At 41.8% G+C, this 24709-nt stretch overlaps 1 protein-coding gene across 12 annotated transcripts in view; it reads left to right on the top strand.

The window, feature by feature from the left end:
* FMNL2 (formin like 2) overlaps window positions 1-24709 on the top strand; it is a 303592-nt gene that overhangs the window by 80248 nt on the left and 198635 nt on the right. Inside the window, exon 1 of one of the 12 annotated variants that reach the window (XR_010944443.1) lies at window positions 16365-16469. The exons of the other annotated variants lie outside the window; for them this stretch is intronic. The gene's annotated coding sequence lies outside the window, so the exon portion shown is untranslated. Of the gene's footprint in view, window positions 1-16364; window positions 16470-24709 lie in introns of those variants that run through there. 12 annotated transcript variants of the gene reach the window in all.

The raw sequence follows: 24709 nt of genomic DNA, 5'->3' as shown, positions 1-24709 counted from the left end.
GCTGACCTGTTTCTTGGTTCACACTGACCTTTCTTTTGGTCTGTATGACTTGTTCTGTCCTGTAGTCTCACACTGCCTTGCTCCATAACTTAACTGCTTCATATATGTGTGTGTAAATATTTACGTTTATGAAATATCTTCCTAGATTTGTAGAGGTTAGGAAGCTATCCCTTCCTTTCTGTTTCCCGTCATGTCTGGTATAAAATGCATACATCAGACACCCACAGGGAATGTTGATCAAAGACAGCATTGGTGAGAGTGCCGAGTCTGTAATGTTTATTCACTTTTAACCTTTCAGGCGTCTTTTTTTTTTGTGTGTGGTATGCGGGCCTCTCACTGTTGTGGCCTCTCCCGTTGCAGAGCACAGGCTCTGGACGTGCAGGTTCAGAGGCCATGGCTCACGGGCCCAGCCGCTCCGCGGCATGTGGGATCTTCCCAGACTGGGGCACGAACCCGTGTCCCCTGCATCGGCAGGTGGACTCTCAACCACTGCGCCACCAGGGAAGCCCCTCAGGTGTCTTTCTGAGTTAGAAGAAAAATTTTTTTTAAACATCTTTATTGGAGTATAATTGCTTTACAATGTTGTTAGTTTCTGCTGTATAATGAAGTGAATCAGCTATACATATACATATACATATATCCCCATATCCCTTCCCTCTTACATCTCCCTCCCACCCTCCCTATCCCACCCCTCTAGGTGGTCACAAAGCACCAAGCTGATCTCCCTGTGCTATGCACCTGCTTCCCACTAGCTGTCTGTTTTACATTTGGTAGTGTTTATATGTCAGTGCCACTCTCTCACTTCGTCCCAGCTTACCCTTCTCCCTCCCCGTGTCCTCAAGTCCATTCTCTACATCTGCATCTTTATTCCTGTCCTGCCCCTAGGTTCTTCAGAACCATTTTTTTTTTTTTTTTTTTTTAGATTCCGTATGTATGTGTTAGCATATGGTATTTGTTTTTCTCTTTCTGACTTCACTCTGTATGACAGACTCTGGGTCCATCCACCTCACTACAAATAACTCAATTTCATTCCTTTTTATGGCTGAGTAATATTCCATTGTATATGTGTGCCACATCTTCTTTATCCATTCATCTGTTGATGGACACTTAGGTTGCTTCCATGTCCTGGCTATTGTAAATAGAGCTGCAGTGAACATTGTGGTACATGACTCGTTTTGAATTATGGTTTTCTCAGGGTATATGCCCAGTAGTGGGATTGCTGGGTCATATGGTAATTCTATTTTTAGTTTTTTAAAGAGTCTCTATACTGTTCTCCATAGTGGCTGTATCAATTTACATTTCCACCAACAGTGCAAGAGGGTTCCCTTTTCTCCACACCCTCTCCAGCATTTATTGTTTGTAGATTTTTGATAATGGCCATTCTGACTGGTATGAGGTGATACCTCATTGTAGTTTTGATTTGCATTTCTCTAATGATTTGTGATGTTGGGCATCCTTTCATGTGTTTGTTGGCAATCTGTATATCTTCTTTGGAGAAATGTCTATTTAGGTCTTCTGCCCATTTTTGGATTGGGTTGTTTGTTTTTTTGATATTCAGCTGCTTGTGTATTTTGGAGATTAATCCTCTGTCAGTTGCTTCATTTACAAATATTTTCTCCCACTCTGAGGGTTGTCTTTTTCTTTTGTTTATGGTTTCCTTTGCTGTGCAAAAGCTTTTAAGTTTCATTAGGTCCCATTTACTTTTGTTTTTATTTCCATTTCTCTAGGAGGTGGGTTAAAAAGGATCTTGCTGTGATTTATGTCATAGTGTTCTGCCAATGTTTTCCTGTAAGAGTTTTATAGTGTCTGACTATACTACCGAAAGCACTCTACAGATTCAGTGCAATCCCTATCAAACTACCGATGGCATTTTTCACAGAACTAGAACAAATAATTTCACAATTTGTGTGGAAACACAAAAGACCCCGAATAGCCAAAGCAATCTTGAGAAAGAAAACGGAGCTGGAGGATTCAGGCTCCCTGACTTCAGACTATACTACAAAGCTCCAGTAATCAAGACAGTATGGTATGGGCACAAAAACAGAAATATAGATCAATGGAACAGGATAGCAAGCCCAGAGATAAGGTGACCATATGTGCATGGATTTACCTTTGATAAAGGAGGCAAGAATATACAGTGGAGAAAAGACAGCCTCTTCAATAAGTGGTGCTGGGAAAACGGGACAGCTACATATAAAAGAATGAAATTAAAACGCTTCCTAACAACACATACAAAAATAAACTCAAAATGGATTAAAGACCTAAATGTAAGGCCAGACACTATAAAACTCTTAGAGGAAAACATAGGCAGAACACTCTATAACATAAATCACAGCTAGATCCTTTTTGACCCACCTTCTAGAGAAATGGGAATAAAAATAAACAAATGGGGCCTAATGAAACTTAAAAGCTTTTGCACAGCAGAGGAAACCATAAACAAAACAAAAAGACAACCCTCAGGATGGGAGAAAATATTTCCAAACGAAGCAACTGACAGAGGATTAATCTCCAAAATACACAAGCAGCTCATGCAACTCAATATCAAAAAACAAACAACCCAATCCAAAAATGGGCAGAAGACCTAAATAGACATTTCTGCAAAGAAGATATACAGATTGCCAACAAACACATGAAGGATGCTCAACATCACTAATTATTAGAGAAATGCAAATCAAAAGTACAATGAGGTATCACCACGCACCAGTCAGAATGGCCATCATCAAAAAATCTGCAAACAATAAATGCTGGAGAGGGTGTGGAGAAAAGGGAACCCTCTTGCACTGTCAGTGGGAATGTAAATTGATACAGCCACTATGGAGAACAGCGTGGAGGTTCCTTAAAAGTCTAAAAATAGAAGAAATTTTTGAAGCTGAAAGGAACTTCAGCAAATCTTCAAGCACGACCTGCTCATTTTATATACGTAGGCCTAGAATGGTTAAGTCAGTTTTCCAAAGTTCTGTGGGGAGTTAGTTGAAATTAGCAGTACAGTTTTCTGACTTCATTTTCTGGTGCTTTTTCATCCAAGAAAATCCAATATAGACCCTTATTAAAAAGCTAAGTACTCAGACCTGTGAGAGCTTACTTTCTAGGTAAGAGCACCATGTGCTACTGAAATAATGGGATTGGAGACAGACCCATTTGAAATCAAGTAACTGCAAATAGTTTTACGGTTTCATTCCATTCTCTGCTGCTGATTAATGCTAAGTCAGACTTAATAAGGATTTCCAGTGCATATATCAGAAATGTTGGTAAAATTCCTGTAAATGATAGTTCTGGAGCATTTTAATTTATTACACAACATTTTTCCAAAAATTCTTCTTGAATTCTTCCTTGGCTTAATTTCCAAACAGAAACCAAAAGTAAAAATGATAAGGAGTCCTACTTATGATTGTACTGATGATACTCCTTATTTATAATGGAAGTAAAATAACAAAACTGTTGTATCCTAATATGCTAGAATCAATGAGAGTTTGTCACATTTTTACCAGGTATTTTATTGTGAAATGTGCCCCCCTCCCTTGACATCTGGAATGTCATTCTAGTTAGGGCATGTCTGTAACATTGGGAAGAGATGTGAACCCACCCTTCAGGCTCATGTAAGTCAAGGTAATGCCTTTTGTGGTTTTCCATATGTTTCCAATGACTATTTCTTGGCAGTTTCCAAATGACTCCCTCCACCCCCATCTCCTTGGAATGAGCGTTCCAAGAAACAAGCTGAATAATCTTTGACTAGAATGCACAGAGAGGGTTGCAAGGCTTTTTAGCAATTTTTGGTTGGAGGTGTCTAACTTCACAGGTTGAACCTTAGCCTCTGTTAGCATTTGGTTACACCTTGTAGAAGGTTTATGGTAGTGGCGCATCATTTCTAGGATGATGAAGCGTTTTTTCACCTACCTTATTGCTGTCAGGTAAAACAATTTAAGTGTTATGGCATCTCAATATACCGAGGCCCGCAATGGGCTTTGAGCTGTGAGTTAAGGGCTCTTCATTTTTGTGGTTGTCTGTGGCGGAGACGCTCACCAGAATAGCTGTAGGCATTGGGAATAGCAGTGTAGCAAGGCGCTTCTGTATTTAGAAGACCTTTTAAGCATCACTAGCAGCACAGACAAGCAGGTAGTGGAAAGAGACCTAAAACGGCAACCCATCGCCCCCACCCCACCCCCCCGGCAGTGGTGGTTGCTGTAGCATCTCAGTATCTTGTGTCGCTTGTTTTATCCCTTCCTCCATTAGCATTTAGCCCCAAAGACAAAGGCCGTGTTACTGGACACTCAAAGAGGCCAAGAATTATTTGTATGTATAATTTTTGAAAATTCATCCCTCACTTTGTCAAGGAGGAGGATGATTACGTACTCAGCTTTGATGTGAAACGTGTTCTTTGATCATCAGTTAGGACACAGTGGTTCTGATTTCATTGGTCTGAAGCGCGGGGCCCAGGTATTGGGATTTTTTTTTTAAAGCTCCCAAGGTGATTCTAATGGGCAGCTGAAGTTGAAGTGTATTTTCCTCAGAAAACACAAAGAGGCGTATAAAGCAATGATATATTTTACATATGCTCACTCCTGGATAGTTTTAGAAAAGCTGTTTTACATAGTTTTAGAAAAGCCTATATTCTAATTCTTAGTTTGAACTACGGTAAGGAAATATACTTAATGGTCAAGTTCATCACCTGTTCACATTTAGGTAATATTTCAAGACACCTAGAAGGTATTTGTAAGAAAAGTAAAATTTTAAGCACAACTGCTCCATCTGAAGACCCCAAAAAATCAAGCACTTGCTGCCCAGGCTCTTTGTGCCTGGCCTCCTGGCCTCCACCCCACGGGGTCAGGTGGCATAGGTAGCAGGCCTATGTTTGTATTATAGAACCCCTCAGTGGACCTTTTCTTACCCTGGGTTGGGGAGGATTGTGTCAACCAGGTTTTTCTCCCACTGTGATGTTGGAGGACTGGAAACGGGAAATGAATCTGATTAGGCCCCAAACAAGCGTAAAGTGAAAACCGGTGCTCTAACCACTGACTCCTAAAATATATTATGTGGACGAGGTGGGAGACAAGCAGGGAAAAGTTATGGTTTAAAATCATTTGTTGTTTTCCTTTCTATAATTCTTTCTTTCCTTTCTCTCTCTTTCTCTCTCGTGCTCTTTCTTTCTTTTTTAGCAACATAACATCTCTCTTAAAAAGGAGAATAAAACTTTAATATGTGAAGGGAAGACACTTCAAAAGGGTAGATGATGGAAGAGAAGACTTCTTCCTCTTTATGATGCCAGTTTCACTCCCCAGTATTACCATTCCAGGTAGCCCGTGTGAAGCTTTTTTATAAATCCTTCCAGAATTGGATATGTATTCAGGCAGGGCCCCTGGGACTGGATATGTATATTACGTTTAGGTTACACTTTGAATGACTCCCCCTGCCCTCTGTGGTTGCCCCATATGCAGAGTAAGTATACACTGCCTTTAAAACAAAACGAAATAGGATTTCACTCAATGTATTGTGCTATATCCCATGTCTTTTCCATTTAACAGTATATATAATGGAAACTTTGCCATTGTTTTTAAATGGTATTACTGTATTGCGATATTGCCAAATTACCCTTTAAAAGGTGGTACTGGTTTACATTACCAACCGTGTATGTTAGTAACTGTTCTTTTCCCTCCATTCTTGCCAACTTTGCATTTTATCAAATGTTCGTCAATTGTTTGATAAAATACTCGTTCCAAAAATGTTTTAAGTGACTTCCGTGTGCTCTGTGCTGGAAAAGAACAGTAAATCAGAGGCATGTTTCTGGCTCTTATAGAAGCTTATGGTTTAGTGAGAGGGAGGGACAGAAAAGTAAGCAAATCACAATATACTGTTACTTTATGCATAAATTTACCCTGGAAACAAAGGGGCAGCTGTAGTAATCTGTATGGTTTAATTTAAAGCTAAAAATGTCACAGAAATAGGCCTTATTGCTGCCTATGTTGCTGCAGTGTTTTTCTTATTTGTAGTATGTTTTCCATTTGATATCTTCTTGTGTCTTCTAAGTAAACTCATCTCCATAATTCAGAGCCTTTTCCTTTCACTCCAGATACATCGAATATACAGTAGGTACCAAGTCTTTAGAGACTCTTAAAACTTTTCTGAAATGATACCATTTTTATTCTTTTTTAGTGGGCTACTATACGTTGTGTTGGGAAGCTGAGAAATATCTAGTAATCTGAAACAAGAGTTTATAGAAACCCTGTGTTTTAACTAAATTGTGTTTTGTAATTCTGTAACGTGGCTGTTGGACTTTAACCATTATGACGTTGGATGAAAATCAAGTTGTGGTGTAGAAAGTGTTCCTAGTTATTACAGTATGTCACATACAGCTTAATCTAATGTCTGATGCTATTTTTCTGGTCTGTCTAGAGATTTACCTAACGACTGTTGTATGAAAATGGTTAAAGCCCAAGGCAGGGTGCAGTATCCATCCAGATGCACCCATGCAGAGTTGGCCCCTCCTGAGCCGATGCTCCTGCCTTCTGTTGCCTTTTAAACTCCTGCTCCCTTCCTTTCTAGAATCGGGTTAAGGGCCTACTGTGAGAACTGGAGCATGAATTGGTAATAACGTCCTGCCTCTAGTGATTCATTTTTCTTTTCCACACCCTTTCAGACACACCCTTTCAGAGATAGAGGCTTTATCGAAAGTTAAAGGGAGAACAGGATAAAAGTTTAGTATTCGAATTTGCCAGCTTTTGCTGACTTGCTGTGAACTGTTGCCAAATCAGTGTGGCTGGTATTTGTTGACAGATCCCTTAGATGACCCACTTCTCTTATTTCTTTCCCTTCTAAGACTTTATATGGTGACTGTCTTCAACTTGCCTTCAATTTTGGTGGACTGCTCTTTCATTCTTTACTTCCTAAGCTTTTAGAAATTGATTCTTTAAGATTTGTCTCTGAATTGACACAGTAGGATAGGAATCCAAGACCGGATTTTGCTCCCCAGGGCCGTGAATGCTATGTTATTCAGGTTGAAATGTCTATTTTTCCTTTCTGTAGTTTTCTCTACCTTCTAAAATGAAGGTACTGGACTCGATTAGCTCCATCTTTTTCATTCGGCTCAACAGTTCCGTGCATATATTGCATCTACGTATCTTTCTTGAATCTTTAAAAAAAAATGTGGCAGCAGATGTGTACTCTGAACAGTTGGTAATTTGGGGATTTTTTAAATACTGGTTTTATCAAACAATGACTTGTTATCCTCTCACTCAGCAAAGTACAGTAGTGTTTATTTTCCATGTGGGAGTTGAGAGATTGTCATCTGCCTGAGATTAGGAAATGTCCTCATATTAGCCCTCTTTGGATCTTGGGGCCATGCAATTCTTTGTCTATTCCTTGGCGAAAGGCACCCCTTTACCAACATGCACTTGGGCTTGCGCTCACCCCTTGTTAATGTTCTGTTCTGGGCTAAACAAACATTGTGCTGCGTGTGTTTTACTCAAGTCATTTAGTTGAGGTGAAAGTGAAATACCATTTCCTAATGGCCCTAGGGGTGGCTTAGAGCCCAGGTCTATGGGGTAGGTTGAAGATAGGAACGTTGTAGGGCAAGTTAATGTTTGTATACCTACGTTCAGATCCATTAATCCCTCATCTTTACAGGTTTGATTCAGGATTTATTTCAGCAAATCCTGGCATTACAAATCTCCAGGGTTTTTTTTGCTCATTGATGGTTAAAGGTGGACCTTAAAAATGCATTTCCCACACTGCCTTGCCTCTGTTTTGAATGATTATGTTTTGTGTTTTGCTTTACAAAGGGCAAAGTGACTTTGGGGGCTGAAAGCCTAGCTGATTTTTTTTTTCTGGTTTCTGCAGGGATCTGGAAAATACTGTTTTTTTTTAGGTCAGTTATTATTTTCTTTATCACACAAAGGAAAAGAGATCACCTTTAGGAACTACTGCTTTAAATCATCTTCCTTGAGTGTTAGTTTTCTGTTGTTTCATCCAAAAATGGAGGAAATTAATCCGTACCCTCATAGGCTCATTATAAAGTTCAGTTGAGATAATGGTGTGAAGACTTTGAAAATCATACTTAAGAGAAATTGAGTTAATCTAGCTTTACTTATCAATGTCTCAGTAACCTCAAGTTTAAAAGGTGTTTTGTCTACCAGCTTGTTGCCTGTGCACAGTTAATCTGAGAGACTGCTTTTCAGCAAATGGAGAAAGATTCATTTTTTTATGGAGATGAAACATATTCTATTCTAGCTGCCACAGTAAATAAGCAACATGTTTTTGAAACTAATGTGATTTTGAATTAGTCATTTAAACATCAAATATATCATTTTTAGGTTTAGTATCATAACTTGTGTTATTATTATATAAAATTTGGAGTACCTTGACAAAATAGAAATTAATATGCCATGTGCTGTTTCAAAGATTAAATCTGAAAAATTAAATCTGAGAAGTATTTTGAATATTTTCAAAATGAGAAGTTTCCCTCTCCCCATCTGTATGTGTATGAAATTTTATGAAATGGGCTTTATGCTATCGTTTTTTATCAGTATTTGGCTAATACCTGTGTAGAAGGAAGTGGGAACCTCCTATGCCAAATATGTGTTTTCTTCTCGTAAATAGGGCTCAGCAGTTGCGTTTTTTAAAGTGTCTGCGATGATTCAGTTTTCATCTCTACTTTCATTCTGTTATTGACTCTGTTGAGTGAGCATGTGAACGCTTGACATCATGATTTAATCATTTTCTGATTTTGCAGTAATGCAAAGTGGAGTGGAAGCATCATGAGAATCATGCCAGTTTTCTTAAGGTTTGACACACCCATCTTAATTCACAGGATTGTTCTAAAGATGCACCAGGAAATACACACACACACACACACACACACACACACACACACACACACACACACACACACACACACACACACACACACACACACACACACACACACACACACACACACACACACACACACACACACACACACACACCCCAGTGAAACATCTGAAGGGACTTGGCTGCCTTCTGTTCTTTTCCTGTCTCCTCCCTTTGTTTTCCAGATGCATCAGCAGATGGCTGTCCAAAGCTCTAAATTTGTACCTTGCGTGACCTTTAGCCTGGAGAAAAGCAGATCTCTTCTGGGAGTAGACTTCAGGCCATCACCAGTAGATCTGTTGTCAATTGTCATAAATACATTCAGTTCTTTGGCTGTTCCTTCTGAGGTTTACACAGCATAGGCTTTCTTGGGACTGTAACAAATTTAAAGATGAGTGAGATGAAACTGGAGAACGCTCCATGGTAGTTCCTGAGTCCTGCAGCGTGACAGCATATAGAAGAAGCTTCAGTAAGCTTCTGCTGAGGGCTGGCTTTAAAAGAAGCTTTCAGGCTGCCCGGCATTGTCTTTGGAGTCAGGCAGACTTGGGTTTGAGTTCTGCCTCTGCTGTGTGCTAGCCAACCTTACCCTGTAGAGCTGTTAGCCTTGAATTGAGGCCCTATGTATACTCAGCCCAGAGCTGATCGGACCTAAGGGGTGCTCAGTAAGTGGTAGGTCACTTAACATCTTCTCCCAAGAGCTCATTCTTAAATCTCTGTATTTAAGAACAGGAGGCTCTAGAACTAATCAAGGGAAGGGACGTTGTGTGCTACCAGCAGAGAATCAGAAAAAGAATCAAGCAAGTAATTTTATTAGCTCCTTTATCATCTATTGTGTAATTCATTGCCTTAGGCGCTTTTTAACTATTGTAACCCTACCAAGAGAGAATGCAAGTTGTCTTAAAGCAGTGCCATGCCCTTGTTTGTGAGAACTCATTTTATGGGGAGGAATCATATAGGTTACATGTGTCCATAGACAAAAGACCTGAAGGTGAGTGAAGGAAATTGATGTGCTCATTCTGGGGGAGAGAAAATAAACCCAACTTCTTCCCTTCCTGCCACCAGGCTGAGGGGTTGGCTGAGAATGGGAAGTCTTGTCTCCTGCAGGGGTTGACTCTTGATGTAGTGTAGTAAGGGTATCAAGGTTGGTCTGACCGTGAAGTTAAATGCTCCTGCGTAAGACGTTTGGTTGAGAGATGACAGGAAAAGTTGGAAGAAGTAAATGAGGTTGTGGAGGAAATAATGGCCTGGGAGTCCTCGAGGAAAACATGTCACCACGTTCAGTCGGCTATGACTGCTTGACTAAGCCTGGGATCAGAGGGTGGTGGTTAAAGCAGGGTTGGCATTTCCCCTCCTCTCATTGCTGTGTTCTTCTGGTCCTTCCCCACTGTTGGCTCCGTCCTTCTAAAGAAAAAGCTCTGTAGATGGCAGTGGGAGAAAATTAGTCTGATGTAGTCTGGAGAAAATTTGTGTCCCGCCCTACTTTCCCCCCGAGCTTTGAAAATCTCAAATGCAAGGCCAAACAGTGCATTATTACTAACATGATAGAGGAAACTGGTACTATTAATGTCATGAAGGAGAAAGCCCATTTTGAGTAGAAACAGAAGGATGTTTATGAGGGAAAAGTCGGCTGGTGGTGGCAAAACTGAGCAGTAGGAAATTTAACTATAATCACTCCATTGAGTTTTCTTAGAAGGACTCCTCAAACTGTTGGAAGTTGTCTAGTAATCAGCATAGTAGCCGTTAGCAAAAATCCGCTCTGACCTAGAGCAGCAGGGAAGGGAAAGGGTCAGGTATGTAAATTTTGTGCAGACCGGGTTGTATAGCAGGAAAGTATGTACAGTAAATTTCCATATTAGATCAGCCCCTTTTAAAATTTACAAACGCCAGGGGCTGTAGGCGGATGAAGGCATTAGGACTGTATATGGTGGCTCTTTGAAAACTGCATGTTTGGGGCTCATGTTTCTAGTTGCAGCTCAATCTGATTTTGAGATTTTAAGATCTGAATCAAACTAGGTATAGTGTAAGAATTAAACATTTGATCTCCTGCATCTTATCCAATACACAGGAACCCTAGTGCTTCCTCAGCTTTGACACGAACTGGATCCCTGCTGGCCTTTGATTTTAGTTTGTGTGCAGTGACTAGGCGGCACCTTGGTGATGGCGGAATCTTCCCATAAAGCTGAAGGGCCCCTGCAGGACACAGCAGTCGGTTGACTAACCAGCCCAAGCCCTGCTTGCCCCAGTGGGCTGGAACCTGGCTTTAGGTGGCCGATTGGTTTGTTATTGGCTGTCATGAGGCAGGTAGGCTTAGCTCCTTTAGTTATTCATGCCACTTTGGGAAAGCATAAACTGCCTATTCAGAGATCCGGGGCCTGGATTTGAGTGGGAATTCTTCGGCCAGGCCAGCTGTGGAATTAGCATGAATGTGATACTAATCCCTGGGACGGTCCCTCTGAGCAGTGCACGCACATGCCTGTTTTTCCCATCCAGAGTTCACAAGCACATGCTTAGCAGTGCTGAACAAGCTCTGGCACTTCATATCTAGGCTGCGTGGTTGTGGCCTAGGAGGTTTGGCGCATTTGTCAGTCTCGAAGAGAGATCCGAGGTGCAGTCTGGAAGGTGTTCTTATACTGCGTGTCTCCGGAGGCACTGGAGTCACGTGGCTTCGATTTCTTTACTCAGATACCTGTACATACGCACCCTTCACGGGGCTCTCCTCACACACTTGTTTAAGGGGAAATGGGATGGGTTATGTAAAAATCGTCTGGGATTTAAGTTCTCTGTACATCCAAGGTAATTATATTTAGATATCCCGTCTTGGTTATACCTGGGCATCTTTTTCCAGTTCATCATTTGTCCTTCGGATTTGTTGTTACATGTGGTAAATTCCTAAGTACTATCACGGAAGAGATACTTTTCCGTACTAGTTGGTGGGCTGTAAACTGTTATTCGGTAGAACCTCAGAGACCAAATATAAATAGTTAAAAAAAAAAAGCACCCTATATATCTTGAGAAAACTATAATTTGAAAAGATACATGCACGCCAGTGTTCATAGCAGCACTATTCACGATAGCCAAGACATGGAAGCAACCTAATTGTCTATTGACAGATGAATGGTAAAGAAGGTATGGTGTATATGTACAATGGAATATCACTCAGCCATTAAAAAGAATGAAATAATGCCATTGGCAGTCACATGTATGGACCTAGAGATTATCATACTAAGTGAAATAAGTCAGGCAAAGACAAATATCACTTTTATGTGGAATCTAAAATATGACACAAATGAATTTGTTTATGAGACAGAAACAGACTCACCGACATAGAAAACAAACTTATAGTTACCAAAGGGGAAAGGGGGTGAGAGAGGGGGGGAAAAATAGCCCTAACAAGTGATGGTGCATTGTGTGTCTGTAAAGGTGATAAAAAGAGGTGGGTGGGTTGATCTAGACTATGCCTCTTGAATATAGATTTTCCAGCATTTTAATTTTGTTCATTGTGGGATCGAGAGGTATACCTAGTTGGGACTGAGAGAAATGAAAAATAATTTAACAAACTAAGTTGGTAATGATGTCCTCAGTGAGCTGTTGTGATATTTTAGTATTTTACTGTGATACTTGATTGGAGTTAGAGGGAGCCTGACTATTCCCTTTCTAGAAGTAAGCCAGGGAGCAGAGACTTACAGAGGCTGCCGCCACCACATGCTTCCTCCACCCGCTGGAGCCCCTAGATTGTTCCTTCCACATTCTCTTCCCTCCACTCTTCCACTGTACTAGTGTGTACGAAAAACGTCCCTACCACCAGAAGACCCGTTTGGTTTTTTTCCCTCTCATCTTTTTCAGTTAAGATTTCTCCAATAGAAGACACCGTGCAATATTGCTATCCCATGCTTGCTAAACTCAGACCTTTCCCCACTGCCTCACACCATTGCAAACCTAATATAGAAGTTAGGAACTGAATGCTCTCTGCTATACTGTATCTCAGAATTTCACCGGCCCATTGTTAGTCTGCTCAAGTTACAGCTCAGTGTTGGTATTCTTGTTAGGTGGGTGGGCTGTCAGACTTCTTTCTTTTTCTGTCTTACTGTCCCTTCAGCTTTGGACTCCTCAGAGTTTAGCTAGCAGATGGGAAAGAGCGGGTGAAGACACTGCACTTCTTTGCCACCTTTGCTCAGAAGTGATGTACATCACTTCCCCTTGTTATCTCTGGTACCGAGGAATAATCCCAGTATGCCACCTAGATGCAAAGGGCCTGGGAAATAGTGCCCCGGTTAGAAACCCACGTCCCAAGCTGACAGTATGAAGGGGAAGTAGGAATCTTGTTGGACACGTTGTCCCCTCTGCCCGCATTTATACATTCCAAGAATCTAGATTGGACAGTATTTGAGTATCACGGGCCTTGGCATTAGATTTGTCACTATATATCTGAGGTGGAATCAAATTCTAAACTTCTTGGAGTATATTTTACTATCTGCCATGCCTGTTTGCACAGGTTGTTGCAAATAAGAGAGAAAGCGAGTATATTGACAAGAGGAAATTGACTCTAGCTGCCCAGCAGTGGCATGATGACAGTGAGCCCTCTTTGTGGTGAAAAAGATGCTCTAGCCCAGCAAAAGAAGGACAGTGACTTCATGAAACCTTTCCTGACTTGAAGCAGATTGCTGGATTGATTTAACGCGGCTTTTTTGAAATCAGATAAATCTTGATTATGCCTTTTTATAGTCTGTCAGTTTGTCTGAAACTCTTTGTGTAATCCCAGTGACAGTGAGAACAGCTAGGATACCATGGTCCATTAGTAAAAACCCCAAATTCAAACGGTAGAAACAAAAATGACACCGGAGTCCCCTCTTGGCCGTTCTTCATCACATCTACAAGAACCATATAGTTGGTCCTTAAGTATCATTGCCTTTTGGCCGTTTCTTGGATTTATGTATTCAGAGAGGCCAATTTGAGACTATTGACTCAGTTCTGTACCTCTCAAATCTGTTGTAAAAGGCATAGTAAAATGTGTGGGGCAGGAAAAATCCTTGTAAAATGTATACTTGAAACAAGAGAGCTGTCTGCCTCAAATTTGGCCATGACAAATGAGAGTTACATGGGCATTTTGGAAGGTGTTTTTAGAGAAGTTTGCCCTTGAAGTCTGTCTTCTCTCTTCTTAGTGCCAAAATGAGAAGGCAGAATACCCAAATGCTAGCATTTGATATATTGAAAGGGAAGCGTGGATAGAAAGTGGGAAATGTGCTCAAATGAGACCACACAGACATTAGGGAGAATGAGGCAGCCTGTTCAGCATTGGGTTTCAGTAGAGTAAATAGGAAATGGTGTCATGCGTTGTTGACTCATCCTCCTTCTGGACACAGTCATTCAGAAATCAAAAGCAATTGGCTTTTGTACAGCTTCCTCTTGTATCTAGAAGCAAAAGGGTCACAAACTCACAAGGTGTGCAGGGGCCATGCAGTTAACCTAAGTGAGTGATGCAGGCTTGGAGGAGAGGGGTTGGGGGAGAGATCAAATCTTTGGAGGAAGGGAGAGAAAGTAGGTATTGAAACTTTATACAGAAATACAGGACCAATGTTGTCAGATCTTCAGATTTTTTAAGAGAAGCTGGGAATTTTTTTTTTTTAAATAAATTTATTTATTTATTTTTGGCTGTGTTGGGTCTTCGTTGCTGCACGCGGGCTTTCTCTAGTTGTGGCGAGCGGGGGGGCTACTCTGCGTTGCGGTGTGCGGGCTTCTGATTGCGGTGGCTTCTCTTGTTGTGGAGCACGGGCTCTAGGTGCACGGGCTCAGTAGTTGTGGCTCACGGGCTTAGCTGCTCCGCGGCATGGGGGATCCTCCCGGACCAGGGCTCGAACCCGTGTCTCCTGCCTTGGCAGGCAGATTCTTAACCACTGCACCACCAGGGAAGACCGGAATTTGGGTTTTTTGAGGGAGGCCTGTACTGTGTAGGTGAGTGAAAATTGATCTGCGTGTCTTATTTGTCCTGAGAGCCGCTTGGCTGTGGTTTTCATTTTAGTGGCAAGGGAAGCCGTATTTGCTTCTGGGCATGGGATGGACAGGGAAGCCTCCCTGGTTTAGCAGCATGTTCTCTGAGTAAACAGTCAGGCTCAGTTTTTGCCCTCAGGGTGCTAATGTTATTTTGAATATACAAGGTTATAGAGCTGTAAGGAGAACCTGCTGTTATTTGATACTCTTTCATAGACTGAAATTTTATTTACTGTGTAGAAATGCCATAATCATCAGTTGCTCACACTTAAGTTTCTGGTACTTGAGATTGGGAATCAATAAAGAAGGTTTATTTGGGATTGAAAGCATAACCAGTTTAAAATCTCTTCAGTTACTGAAAAGAAAGTAAAATTAAAAGCATTTTAAGTTCTTGGCTGGTCTATAAAGTAGATGGAATTCAGTTTAATTTTTTGTGTATGTGAGTTGCCATAGCTAATTTAAGTGTTCTGGGTTTAATATCCCTATCTTTTTAGGAGGTTTGGCATTTAGGGGAAAAAATTTCCTTAGTGTAGAAAAAAAAGGAAATTACCATGTAACATATGGAAATTGGCAAAGATGAAATATAATCAGAAATAAACTGAGTGTTGTGTGTCTATTTAAAAACTGCTAGTTTGAGGATTGAAAATCTAACAAACTACTCCATAAAAAAGAAACCCTGGGGCTTCCCTGGTGGCGCAGTGGTTGGGAGTCCGCCTACCGATGCAGGGAACACGGGTTCGTGCCCTGGTCCGGGAAGATCCCACATGCTGCGGAGCGGCTGGGCCCGTGAGCCATGGCCGCTGAGCCTGCGCGTCCGGAGCCTGTGCTTCACAGTGGGAGAGGCCACAACGGTGAGAGGCCCACGTACCGCAAAACAAACAAACAAAAAAACCCTGAAAACAACTCGTCAGGAACTGAATGCTATGTTAGGTTCAAGATTTATTTTTCCTTAGAAAAGTCTTTGTGTGTGTGTGTGTGTGTGTGTGTGGCTTTGCGCTTTGTTTTTCATTCTTAGCCGAACTTTATTTTACATGATGGGTGTTGAAATTAAGTAAGAAAACAGCTTTTAAAACAAGCATTTTTATTTTAACAGGTGTTTTTTTGAATGTATGAAAGTGACCTTTCTAAGTCATTGTCTCTTTCTGGGAACCTTCATCTGTAAATTGGGAATAGTTTCCTGTATCTTGCAGATTGTTCTTTAGCATTAAATGAGTAACTATATAATGTGCCTGTTGCAGTACTTGGCACATAATAGGAACTCCTTCCTTTTTCCAATGTCTTTAGGGTTAAAGATATCAGGGCACTGACTTCTAAGGAGCCTACCATACTGATCCTAGCTGGGGAAAGAATATAACTTGGACCTTTTTTTGGGGGGTGGGGGGTCATGTTTGACTTTGGTTGCTCTAGTATGCCTTGACTATAATTCTTATGCAGCATTGACCTCTTTTCCTAAACTCCTTGGAAGTTATAGGCATATAGTGGGTACTTAAAGTGTTTTTTACCATAAATAAATTTTGATCACATGCTTTGTAGATTTGGACAGAAGACTTGGCATCTTAACCACTAGTAGAAAGCAGATGATGAACTTGCAATACTGCCGAGTGTATCCTCTCTACTGAGAACGTCTAAGGAAGAGGAGCAAGGTGAGAAGTGGGCTTGTAAGACCCTTGGGTCAGCCTGCCTTCCCAGATGGAAGAGTTAGGGCTTTATTGGGTATTAATGTGGCATTTAGTACCAAACTCAGCTGTGAAGTTGCTTGCTTGTTGAAAAACGTGGAAAAGAGAAAAGTTTGATAAATGTGTGTGCTGTGACTTTGTGCTTGCAAAGAAACAAAATCTTCCGCTTGTTAGTATGGTTGTAAGTACTGTGATGTCCTTCTTGACAAACATACTGCTGATAAGGACAAGGGAAACAGCATGACTGACTGTATTTGGGGTCAGGAATTCTTCCTTTTGCCTTAAAGTAAAAAGTGTTTTCTTGGAAGGTCAAGTTGAAACTGTCTTCACAAGATTCAATTCTTGTCACATCCGTTTCAGAAGCCCTCCTTGATATGTTATCTGTAGTTCACAACAATGACTAACTTTGTGGTTAAAAAACAAACAAAAAAGAATAATTTGTTACAGTTAGAGCCATGTGGAGAATACATTCTTTATCAAGCTGTGAGTCCTTAGGGGAGAATCTGCATGTAGAAGATGCTGACAGGTTTTCATTCTTTTTTCTTTTTTAAATGAAAGTTTATTTATTTATTTATTTTTGGCTGTGTTGGGTCTTCATTTCTGTGCAAGGGCTTTCTCTAGTTGCAGCGAGCGGGGGCCACTCTTCATCACGGTGCGCGGGCCTCTCACTATCGCAGCCTCTCTTGTTGCGGAGCACAAGCTCCAGACGCGCAGGCTCAGTAGTTGTGGCTCACGGGCGTAGTTACTCCGCGGCATGTGGGATCTTCCCAGACCAGGGCTCGAACCTGTGTCCCCTGCATTGGCAGGCAGATTCTTAACCACTGAGCCACCAGGGAAGCCCAGGTTTTCATTCTTTACCTTTGAAGTGTTTTCTTGAGTCTTTCCCCACCAGAGATAGGAGACTACTTTTATAGGAATGATAAAATGCTATTATGGAAAGGTTATTAAATTCTTGTTTACTTAAATCTGAAATACGGCTAAATTTTACTAGCCAAAGAGGTAATTGAAATGTAAACTTCTCAGAAGGTGGGAATCAAAGAAAAACTGCCTTTACCTTGTTTTTTTTTAAAATAATTTTATTTATTTATTTATTTTTGGCTGCATTGGGTCTTCGTTGCTGTGCGCTGGCTTTCTCTAGTTGCAGAGAGTAGGGGCTACTCTTCGTTGCGGTGCGCGGGCTTCTCATTGCGGTAGTTTCTCTTGTTGCGGAGCACGGGCTCTACGTGCACAGGCTTCAGTAGCTGTGGCACATGGGCTCAGTAGTTGTGGCTCGTGGGCTCTAGAGTGCAGGCTCAGTAGTTGTGGCTTGTGGTCTTAGTTGCTCCATGGCATGTGGGATCTTCCTGGATGATGAGGGATTGAACCCGTGTCCCATGCATTGGCAGTTGGATTCTTCACCATTGCACCACCAGGAAAGTCCCATGCCTTTACCTTGTTTTTTTCAGAGAGGGAGATACCGGGAAGGCAAGGTCCTCTGTGACTTTTTAGAAGTGTGAATTCTGGAGCCTTAATCAACACCATTTATGGACTATATAATATATACAGAGCACTAAATGTGATTATGGGTGATGAAATTTTAGAGTTGGAATTGACCTCAGTTGTCATTTTATTCAACCTGTTTAATTTGAAAATGAGGCAATTGAGAAGAGAAACAGTTTTGCCCTTGAAGAAGTCAAACTATTGAACAGATACACGTGTCTTTATAAACAGTCTTGAGTTTTATGGTGTAGCAAGTGATTGAGTTATGCAGACGCATACAACACATTTAAATACTGAGGATCTGTGAAGTGATAAGAGGTTGCCTGATTGTAGGGATATTTATTAGGAGGAGTGAGATTTGAACCAATTTTAGCAAAAGGTGAGGGACTTGGGGCAGTAGCGTTAAAGCAGATGTAGGACTGTGATGGGAAAAGAGTAATTGGTGAGAACCTTAAAGTCCAATTTGAAGTGTGTGTATAATTTATAGGATCAGATATTGAGAGTGTAAGTTCTTACCACGTAGGGGTTTTAAGCAGGAAATAGTGACTCGGGAGTTTTGTGTAGTAAATCTTTGTTGTGGCAGATTTTTTGGTTGGTGAAGGGGGACAGGAGGACTGGATGAGGAACAGGTAACATTTTGACACCTGAGAAAGGAAGGAAAGAAAGTATCATTTGCCACCATGTTTAGATATAGGCAGGTAGGGTGGGCTTTTTTTTTTTTTTTTTTTTTTTTGGGCTGCGTTGGGTCTTCGTTGCTGTGCGCTGGCTTTCTCTAGTTGCAGCGAGGTGGGGGGCTACCCTTCGTTGCGGTGCTTGGGCTTCTCATTGCGGTGGCTTCACTTGTTGCAGAGCACGGGCTCTAGGCGCATGGGCTTTAGTAGTTGTGGCACATGGGCTCAGTAGTTGTGGCTCGTGGGCTCTAGAGCGCAGGCTCAGTAGTTGTGGCGCACAGACTTAGCTGCTCCCTGGCATGTGGGATCTTCCCAGACCAGGGCTCAAACCCATGTCCCCTGTATTGGCAGGCAGATTCTTAACCACTGCGCCACCAGGGAAGTCCTCTCGGCCTCATCTCTTGATCATTCTACGTGTTACCAGTTTCCTCAGTGTGCCGTATTCCTCTCTCTAGTTATTTTCCATATGCTGTTCTTTTTGCCAGGAATACCTTTCTCATACCCCCACCCGTAGGCTGACCTATTCATTTGTCTGTTAAGTCCCTGTTTACCCCTCAGTTCTCATATTGAGGGTAATTGTTTTTACAATAAATGATACTGAAGAATTGATCTTTATTGTAGGGACAGTCACAAGTCACTGGAGGCTTTCAATGAGGAAAGTGACGTAAGCAGATTGATATTTTAAAGCAGTGGTTCTCAAGCTTTATCGTGCGTCACAGTTTCCTGGAGGGCTTATTAAAACACAGATTACTGGGCCTCACCCCCAGAGTTTCTGATTAAGTGGGTCTGGGGTGGAGCCTGAGAATTTGCATTTTTAACAAGTTCCCAGGTGCTGCTGCTGCTGGTCTGAGGACCCCACTTGTAGAATTATCCTTTTAGAGGGACCACTCAGACTGAAGTGGGAATGCATGGGGCTGGGTGGGCAAGACAGGACGCAGGGAAAACAATTTGGAAGCTGTATCACTATTTCAGGTGAGAAATAAGGATATGAGGATGAAGAGAAGAAGACGGTCTGTCAAGAGATGCTTAAGAGATAGTGATTGCTTACATATGGGAAATGAAGGAAAAGCTTGAAGCCCGGGGTTTCTCACAAGGGCAGCCAGGTGGATGGTGGTGCCGTTCACTAGAAAGCATACAGTGATCAGATTTTTTGTGGGCGGTCAAGGGGCAGGATGGTGATGAGGTTGTGTGCCTTTGAGGCATCTGAGTCGGTTGCTGGGACGCTGCCTTAAGCTCAGAGGGGAGTGACGCTGCTGATACAGCTTTGGGAGTTATCAGTGTGCGATTGAGAGCTGACCCATGGGAGTAGACGAGATCGGTAGGAAAATGAGTATGGAGAAGAGAGCCTGGGACAGAACCCTGAGGGTCACAGTAATCAAGGAAAGCTAGCAGAGGAAGATGAGGAGCCGCTAGAGAGGTGAAAAAACGCAGGGGTGAGTCTTCCCTGGTGGCGCGGTGGTTGAGAGTCCGCCTGCCGATGCAGGGGATGCGGGTTCGTGCCCCGGTCCGGGAAGATCCCACATGCCGCGGAGCGGCTGGGCCTGTGAGCCATGGCCGCTGAGCCTGTGCGTCTGGAGCCTGTGCTCCGCAATGGGAAAGGCCACGGCAGTGAGAGGCCCGCATACCGCCAAAAAAAAAAATACCCGCAGGGGTATGCACTGATTTCTCTCCTGGAGGCCAAGAGATGAATGTGGTTCAGGAGGGAGGGGTGTAGAAACGATGTCAAATGCTGCCGGGAATGCAGGAAGGTAAGCACTGAGGAGGGTCTATTTGATTAACCACACGGAAGTCCCCCGTGCATTCATTCAGTGTTGACTGAGCCTGTTTGGGGTCAGGCTCTGTGCTAGACACACACATGACCTAGATTTTTCAATGACTGGGAAGAGGCAGAAGCCAGACAGCACTGGATTTAGGAGGATCAGGACAGAGACACAAACAGTCCTGCCATGTTCTCCTCTGGCAAAGCCACTGGAGGGAGGTTTCTCACCTCTGCTGCTGCTGCAGGGGCCTTTCTGGAGGACGGAGAAACCTCCCAGGAGTCTCATTGAATCCCTATCTGCAAAACTTTGACAGAGCCAATTTATATGGATAACTTTGGTCCCGGTATGTCAGAGTCTCATCTCTTTAAAGAACCAAAGAGCTTTGCTTGCTCCAGTCTGTGTTTCACAAAGTGCCTGGTGAAAACAGTAGCTTCAGCAGCTGCCTGTAGCCACATCTGTTTTCCATGGACCCAGACCTGGCCTATGTGGCCAAGTTAGGCAACATTCACCATGCTTTCCTTTTTACCCCAATTCTCTTGATGTTTCCACTGTGGAATCCAGTCATGCAATAGATACCTGGAGGCTATAGGCTCTTGAGATCCAGCCAGATTCAGAATTTCACTTTTGGGTCCCTCAGAATTAGAGAAGCCGTTGCAGTCTATAGGTTATAAATTAAAGTTCAGTTTAAATGCTCTAGACCATTGCTGCCCGTTTGCACTTTCTGCGATGGTAGAAATGTTCTGTAATCTGTGCTGATATGGTAGCCACAGCTAACTGCATTTTAAATTTTATTTAATTGTAATTACTTTAAATTTAAAGTGAGAGAGTGACATGTGCTTAGTGGCCACCATGTTAGGCCAGCAGTTCTGAAATTTTTGGTGTAGAGCAGAATCGTTAGGAGGGCTTGATAAAGCATAGGTTGCTGGGCCCTGAACGTTTCTGATTCGGTAAGTCTGGTTAGGGCTTGAGAGTTTGCTTTTCTAATAAGTTTCCCAGGTGCTGCTGTTGCTGGTCTGGGGAGGACCACCACTGCAGACCTGTTTCCAGCATTTAGTTTTCAACTCATTAATACAGATAGCAATGCCATCAGCCCGTCCTCAGGGCCCTGGTCAGCTAGTTGACAAGCAGCCTAGTACCTCCGCGCAAACCCACACTAGATCCTTTTTCCAAATCAGCACAGCTCACCTTTCAAGCTAACTCATGACACTTTCTGAGCTGCCACAGTGGCTGAAACAATGGCCTTCTGGGGAAGTTCCAGCCTTGAACAGACTTTGGTTTTCATTCCAGCTTTACTAATTCATATTCTAACCTTGTAAGAAATTAGACCATGTGTATGGCGTATGTAGAGTGTAATTTTGTTTTTGCCAAGTTCATACTTGGCGTTACAGTGAATGATTTCTGCATTCATTCTGGCTGGCTGGACTGGGCTCAGATGAACTGTCCCTAAAATCCTGTTTTAACCAGTAACCTTTATTTTTAAGCAAATGATAGTAATTTTTTAATAATCAGAAATGCCATCAAATAAAATAAGTTTCTATAATTAAGCATTCTCTTTTGGATGATTGCTTATAAAAAGATCCTTCTCGTAATACATGTTGAGGTGTTTACAGGTGACATGACATGCTGTTTGAAATTCTCTTTAGAGTACTGGGTGAGGGAGGGTAGATGAAACGAAATTGAAAACTGTTGATGATTGTAGAAGGGCCATGGAGGTGAGGTATACTGCACTAGTCTCTCTACTTTTGTGATTGTTTGCAACTTTACATACTAAGAAAAAATGCTCTTAGAGAAGCTAAATATAGCATTTTTATTAAGTACCAGGTGAATAGTTGAAGCGGAAAATGAAAAGTAGTTCGTTGGTTTTCCTCTAGGGAATTCAACTGGAGTAAAATTTTAACTTAAATGGAAGAGAATAGCAGTTGCTGCAGTGTAGGGGATTAAAGACCATCATTAACAAAGAAACTGCAGATAAGTGAGGTACTTCGTGTGTGTGTGTGTGTGTGTGTGTGTGTGTGTGTGTGTGTGTGGTATTTAAGGAGGGGGAACTACACCCTTGCTAATTTTTCTGCACACCGCCATAGATAACTCTTTTTACAAATATACATCCCCAGCACAGTGGTGCTCACTTTGATGTGTCAGAGTTTTCCTTCATTTGGACAAAGGTAAACTTCTGAAAAGTTTTAAAAAGAAGTGGGGGAGGAGGAGAGGTGGTGGCAGATCATATCACAGGAGTTTGTAGGCAGCTAAGCCTTCTTGGATGGCTGGGTTTACATTTTTCCAGTAGAATGATGATACCCTGAAGGAGGAGAGGAGAGTTTTTTTTTTTTTTTTAAGACTTTTCTTGAGCTTCAAAAGGCTGTATGAATAAATTCAACTTGTTTTTGGTTTAGGATATGGTCTTAGATTTTCTTTAACTAGATGATAGTTGGAGTTGAGTATTTAAAATTATCTTGATAATTATAAGAAGTGGTTTATAAAGTGAGTGTCATGCCAGTTTATAGTATATAACCTAGGCCTACTCTTTCCCTTTGATATAGCCAGTTTGTCATCCATCTTTCCCCACTTGAAATGTCCCTTTAATGCATTTCCATCCCATTTCTATCCCTCATCACCTTCACCCCCTAGTTCAGGCCATATCACCCTCTGCCTCGATTACTGCCCGTAAGTAGTGCCCTGTCCCCTCTCCCTCCTTCTCTCCAGTGATTTCCCTTTTCTTTGACTGTCTTCTGTACTTGGACCACATAATTCAGCATTCATTTGCTTTTTTATGACATGTGCATCACCTTTGTTTTCCAATCACGCAGGTAGTATGCCTGTGTATAACAGTGGGATATCTCTTAAAGTACCTGACACTGCTGGTGTTCAGTAGAAAATACCTGTGAAATCTAATAAAACTTCCAGGCTCTACTTGGTTTTATTATTTACCTGTAATTCTATAGAGAATAAATTTTTCAAAGGTGGCATCTTCGTCAGTATAAGGCATTGCCTCCAAGCCTGCAGGTGGTACTAGTGGTTGTAAATGCAGTTCTAGACCTTCTCCTATACCTGTTGAATTCGTTGAAACACACCGTTTCATCTGTAAGGGAGCTGCTTCAAATAAATATTTTGCAGCAGAGATTTTTGCACCTAGCATTTGGAGCTTGGGAAAAAAAAACATACAATAACAAAAAGGCTGTTCTGTATTTGATTGTTTCAGGAGTCCTTGGTGTTTAAGTATTTATTGCTTGATTTCATACTTTTGGATAATACTGTTGGTTGTATTGCTCTTTTATGGAGCTGCTTCTAAGGGAGTGTGCAAAGCATTAGTCAACAAGTGTTAATACCTGTTTGGACCTGATATGTCTGTATGTGTGTGTGTGTTTTAAAGGACGTGGCACCTTTGTCTCTTGCATGGAGTTTTAGCAATGTTCATACAAGAGTAACATAAAAGAATCGCCCAGGGACACGAAATGTGAATTGTCAGAACAAGCCTAGACTGCCCCTCAGTCAAACCAACAAGACCAGGAGTTTGCTCAGAAACCTCTCCTTTTTTTGACTGATCTTGGAAGGACAGGCAAAACGTGGAGTACAGTTCTTGGGGGTTTCCTCTTTTTGGGGGTTTTTAGTATGATGTAAGAGGAAACCTTTTATACCTTGAGCATGCTCTCGGAGCCTGGATGCATTCATCAAAGCATTTGTCGAACACCTCGGTATTAGGCTGTGCAATTCTCTTGAAGCCTTGCCCTGTTTTCAGTGATGAATTTAGAAGTAGGTCAGTGACCACTTGGATAAGAAAAAATTTTGAAAAAAGTAGATCCTTGGGGAGTGCTCCTTTGATAAGATCTATTAGCTTGCCCCCAGATTACTGATTCAATGCACGTGTCTAGATTTTCTCTCTCTCATGCTCTTGTCCCTTGAAGAGTCTGAAATACAGAATTGTTTAGTGCTTTTAAGCCTTGCTCTTTAGCTTTGTGAGGGAAAAAAACGAAAGACCTGTGCCTGACAACGGCACATTGAAGCCTCAATGTCGTTGGGTCAGATGGCACTCAGTAGTCAAGTTCAACATTGAACTCACCAGTCAAGGGCACCAGAGGGGGGCTGTCAAATGTGTCTCTTTTTGTGAATGCTTTGTGCCTCTTGGTTGCTCGAAAGGACTAGATGCCGTCTATTTTATTTTATTTATTTATTTTTTGATCCTTCAGTGGATATGTTTTATTATTTATTTATTTTTTAAACATCTTTCTTGGAGTATAATTGCTTTACAATGGTGTGTTAGTTTCTGCTTTATAACAAAGCGAATCAGTTATACATATACATA

Source organism: Pseudorca crassidens, chromosome 6 (assembly GCF_039906515.1).
Source record: "Pseudorca crassidens isolate mPseCra1 chromosome 6, mPseCra1.hap1, whole genome shotgun sequence".
In the NCBI taxonomy this organism is placed as follows: domain Eukaryota; kingdom Metazoa; phylum Chordata; class Mammalia; order Artiodactyla; family Delphinidae; genus Pseudorca; species Pseudorca crassidens.
This window is presented reverse-complemented; position numbering and strand designations above follow the sequence as displayed.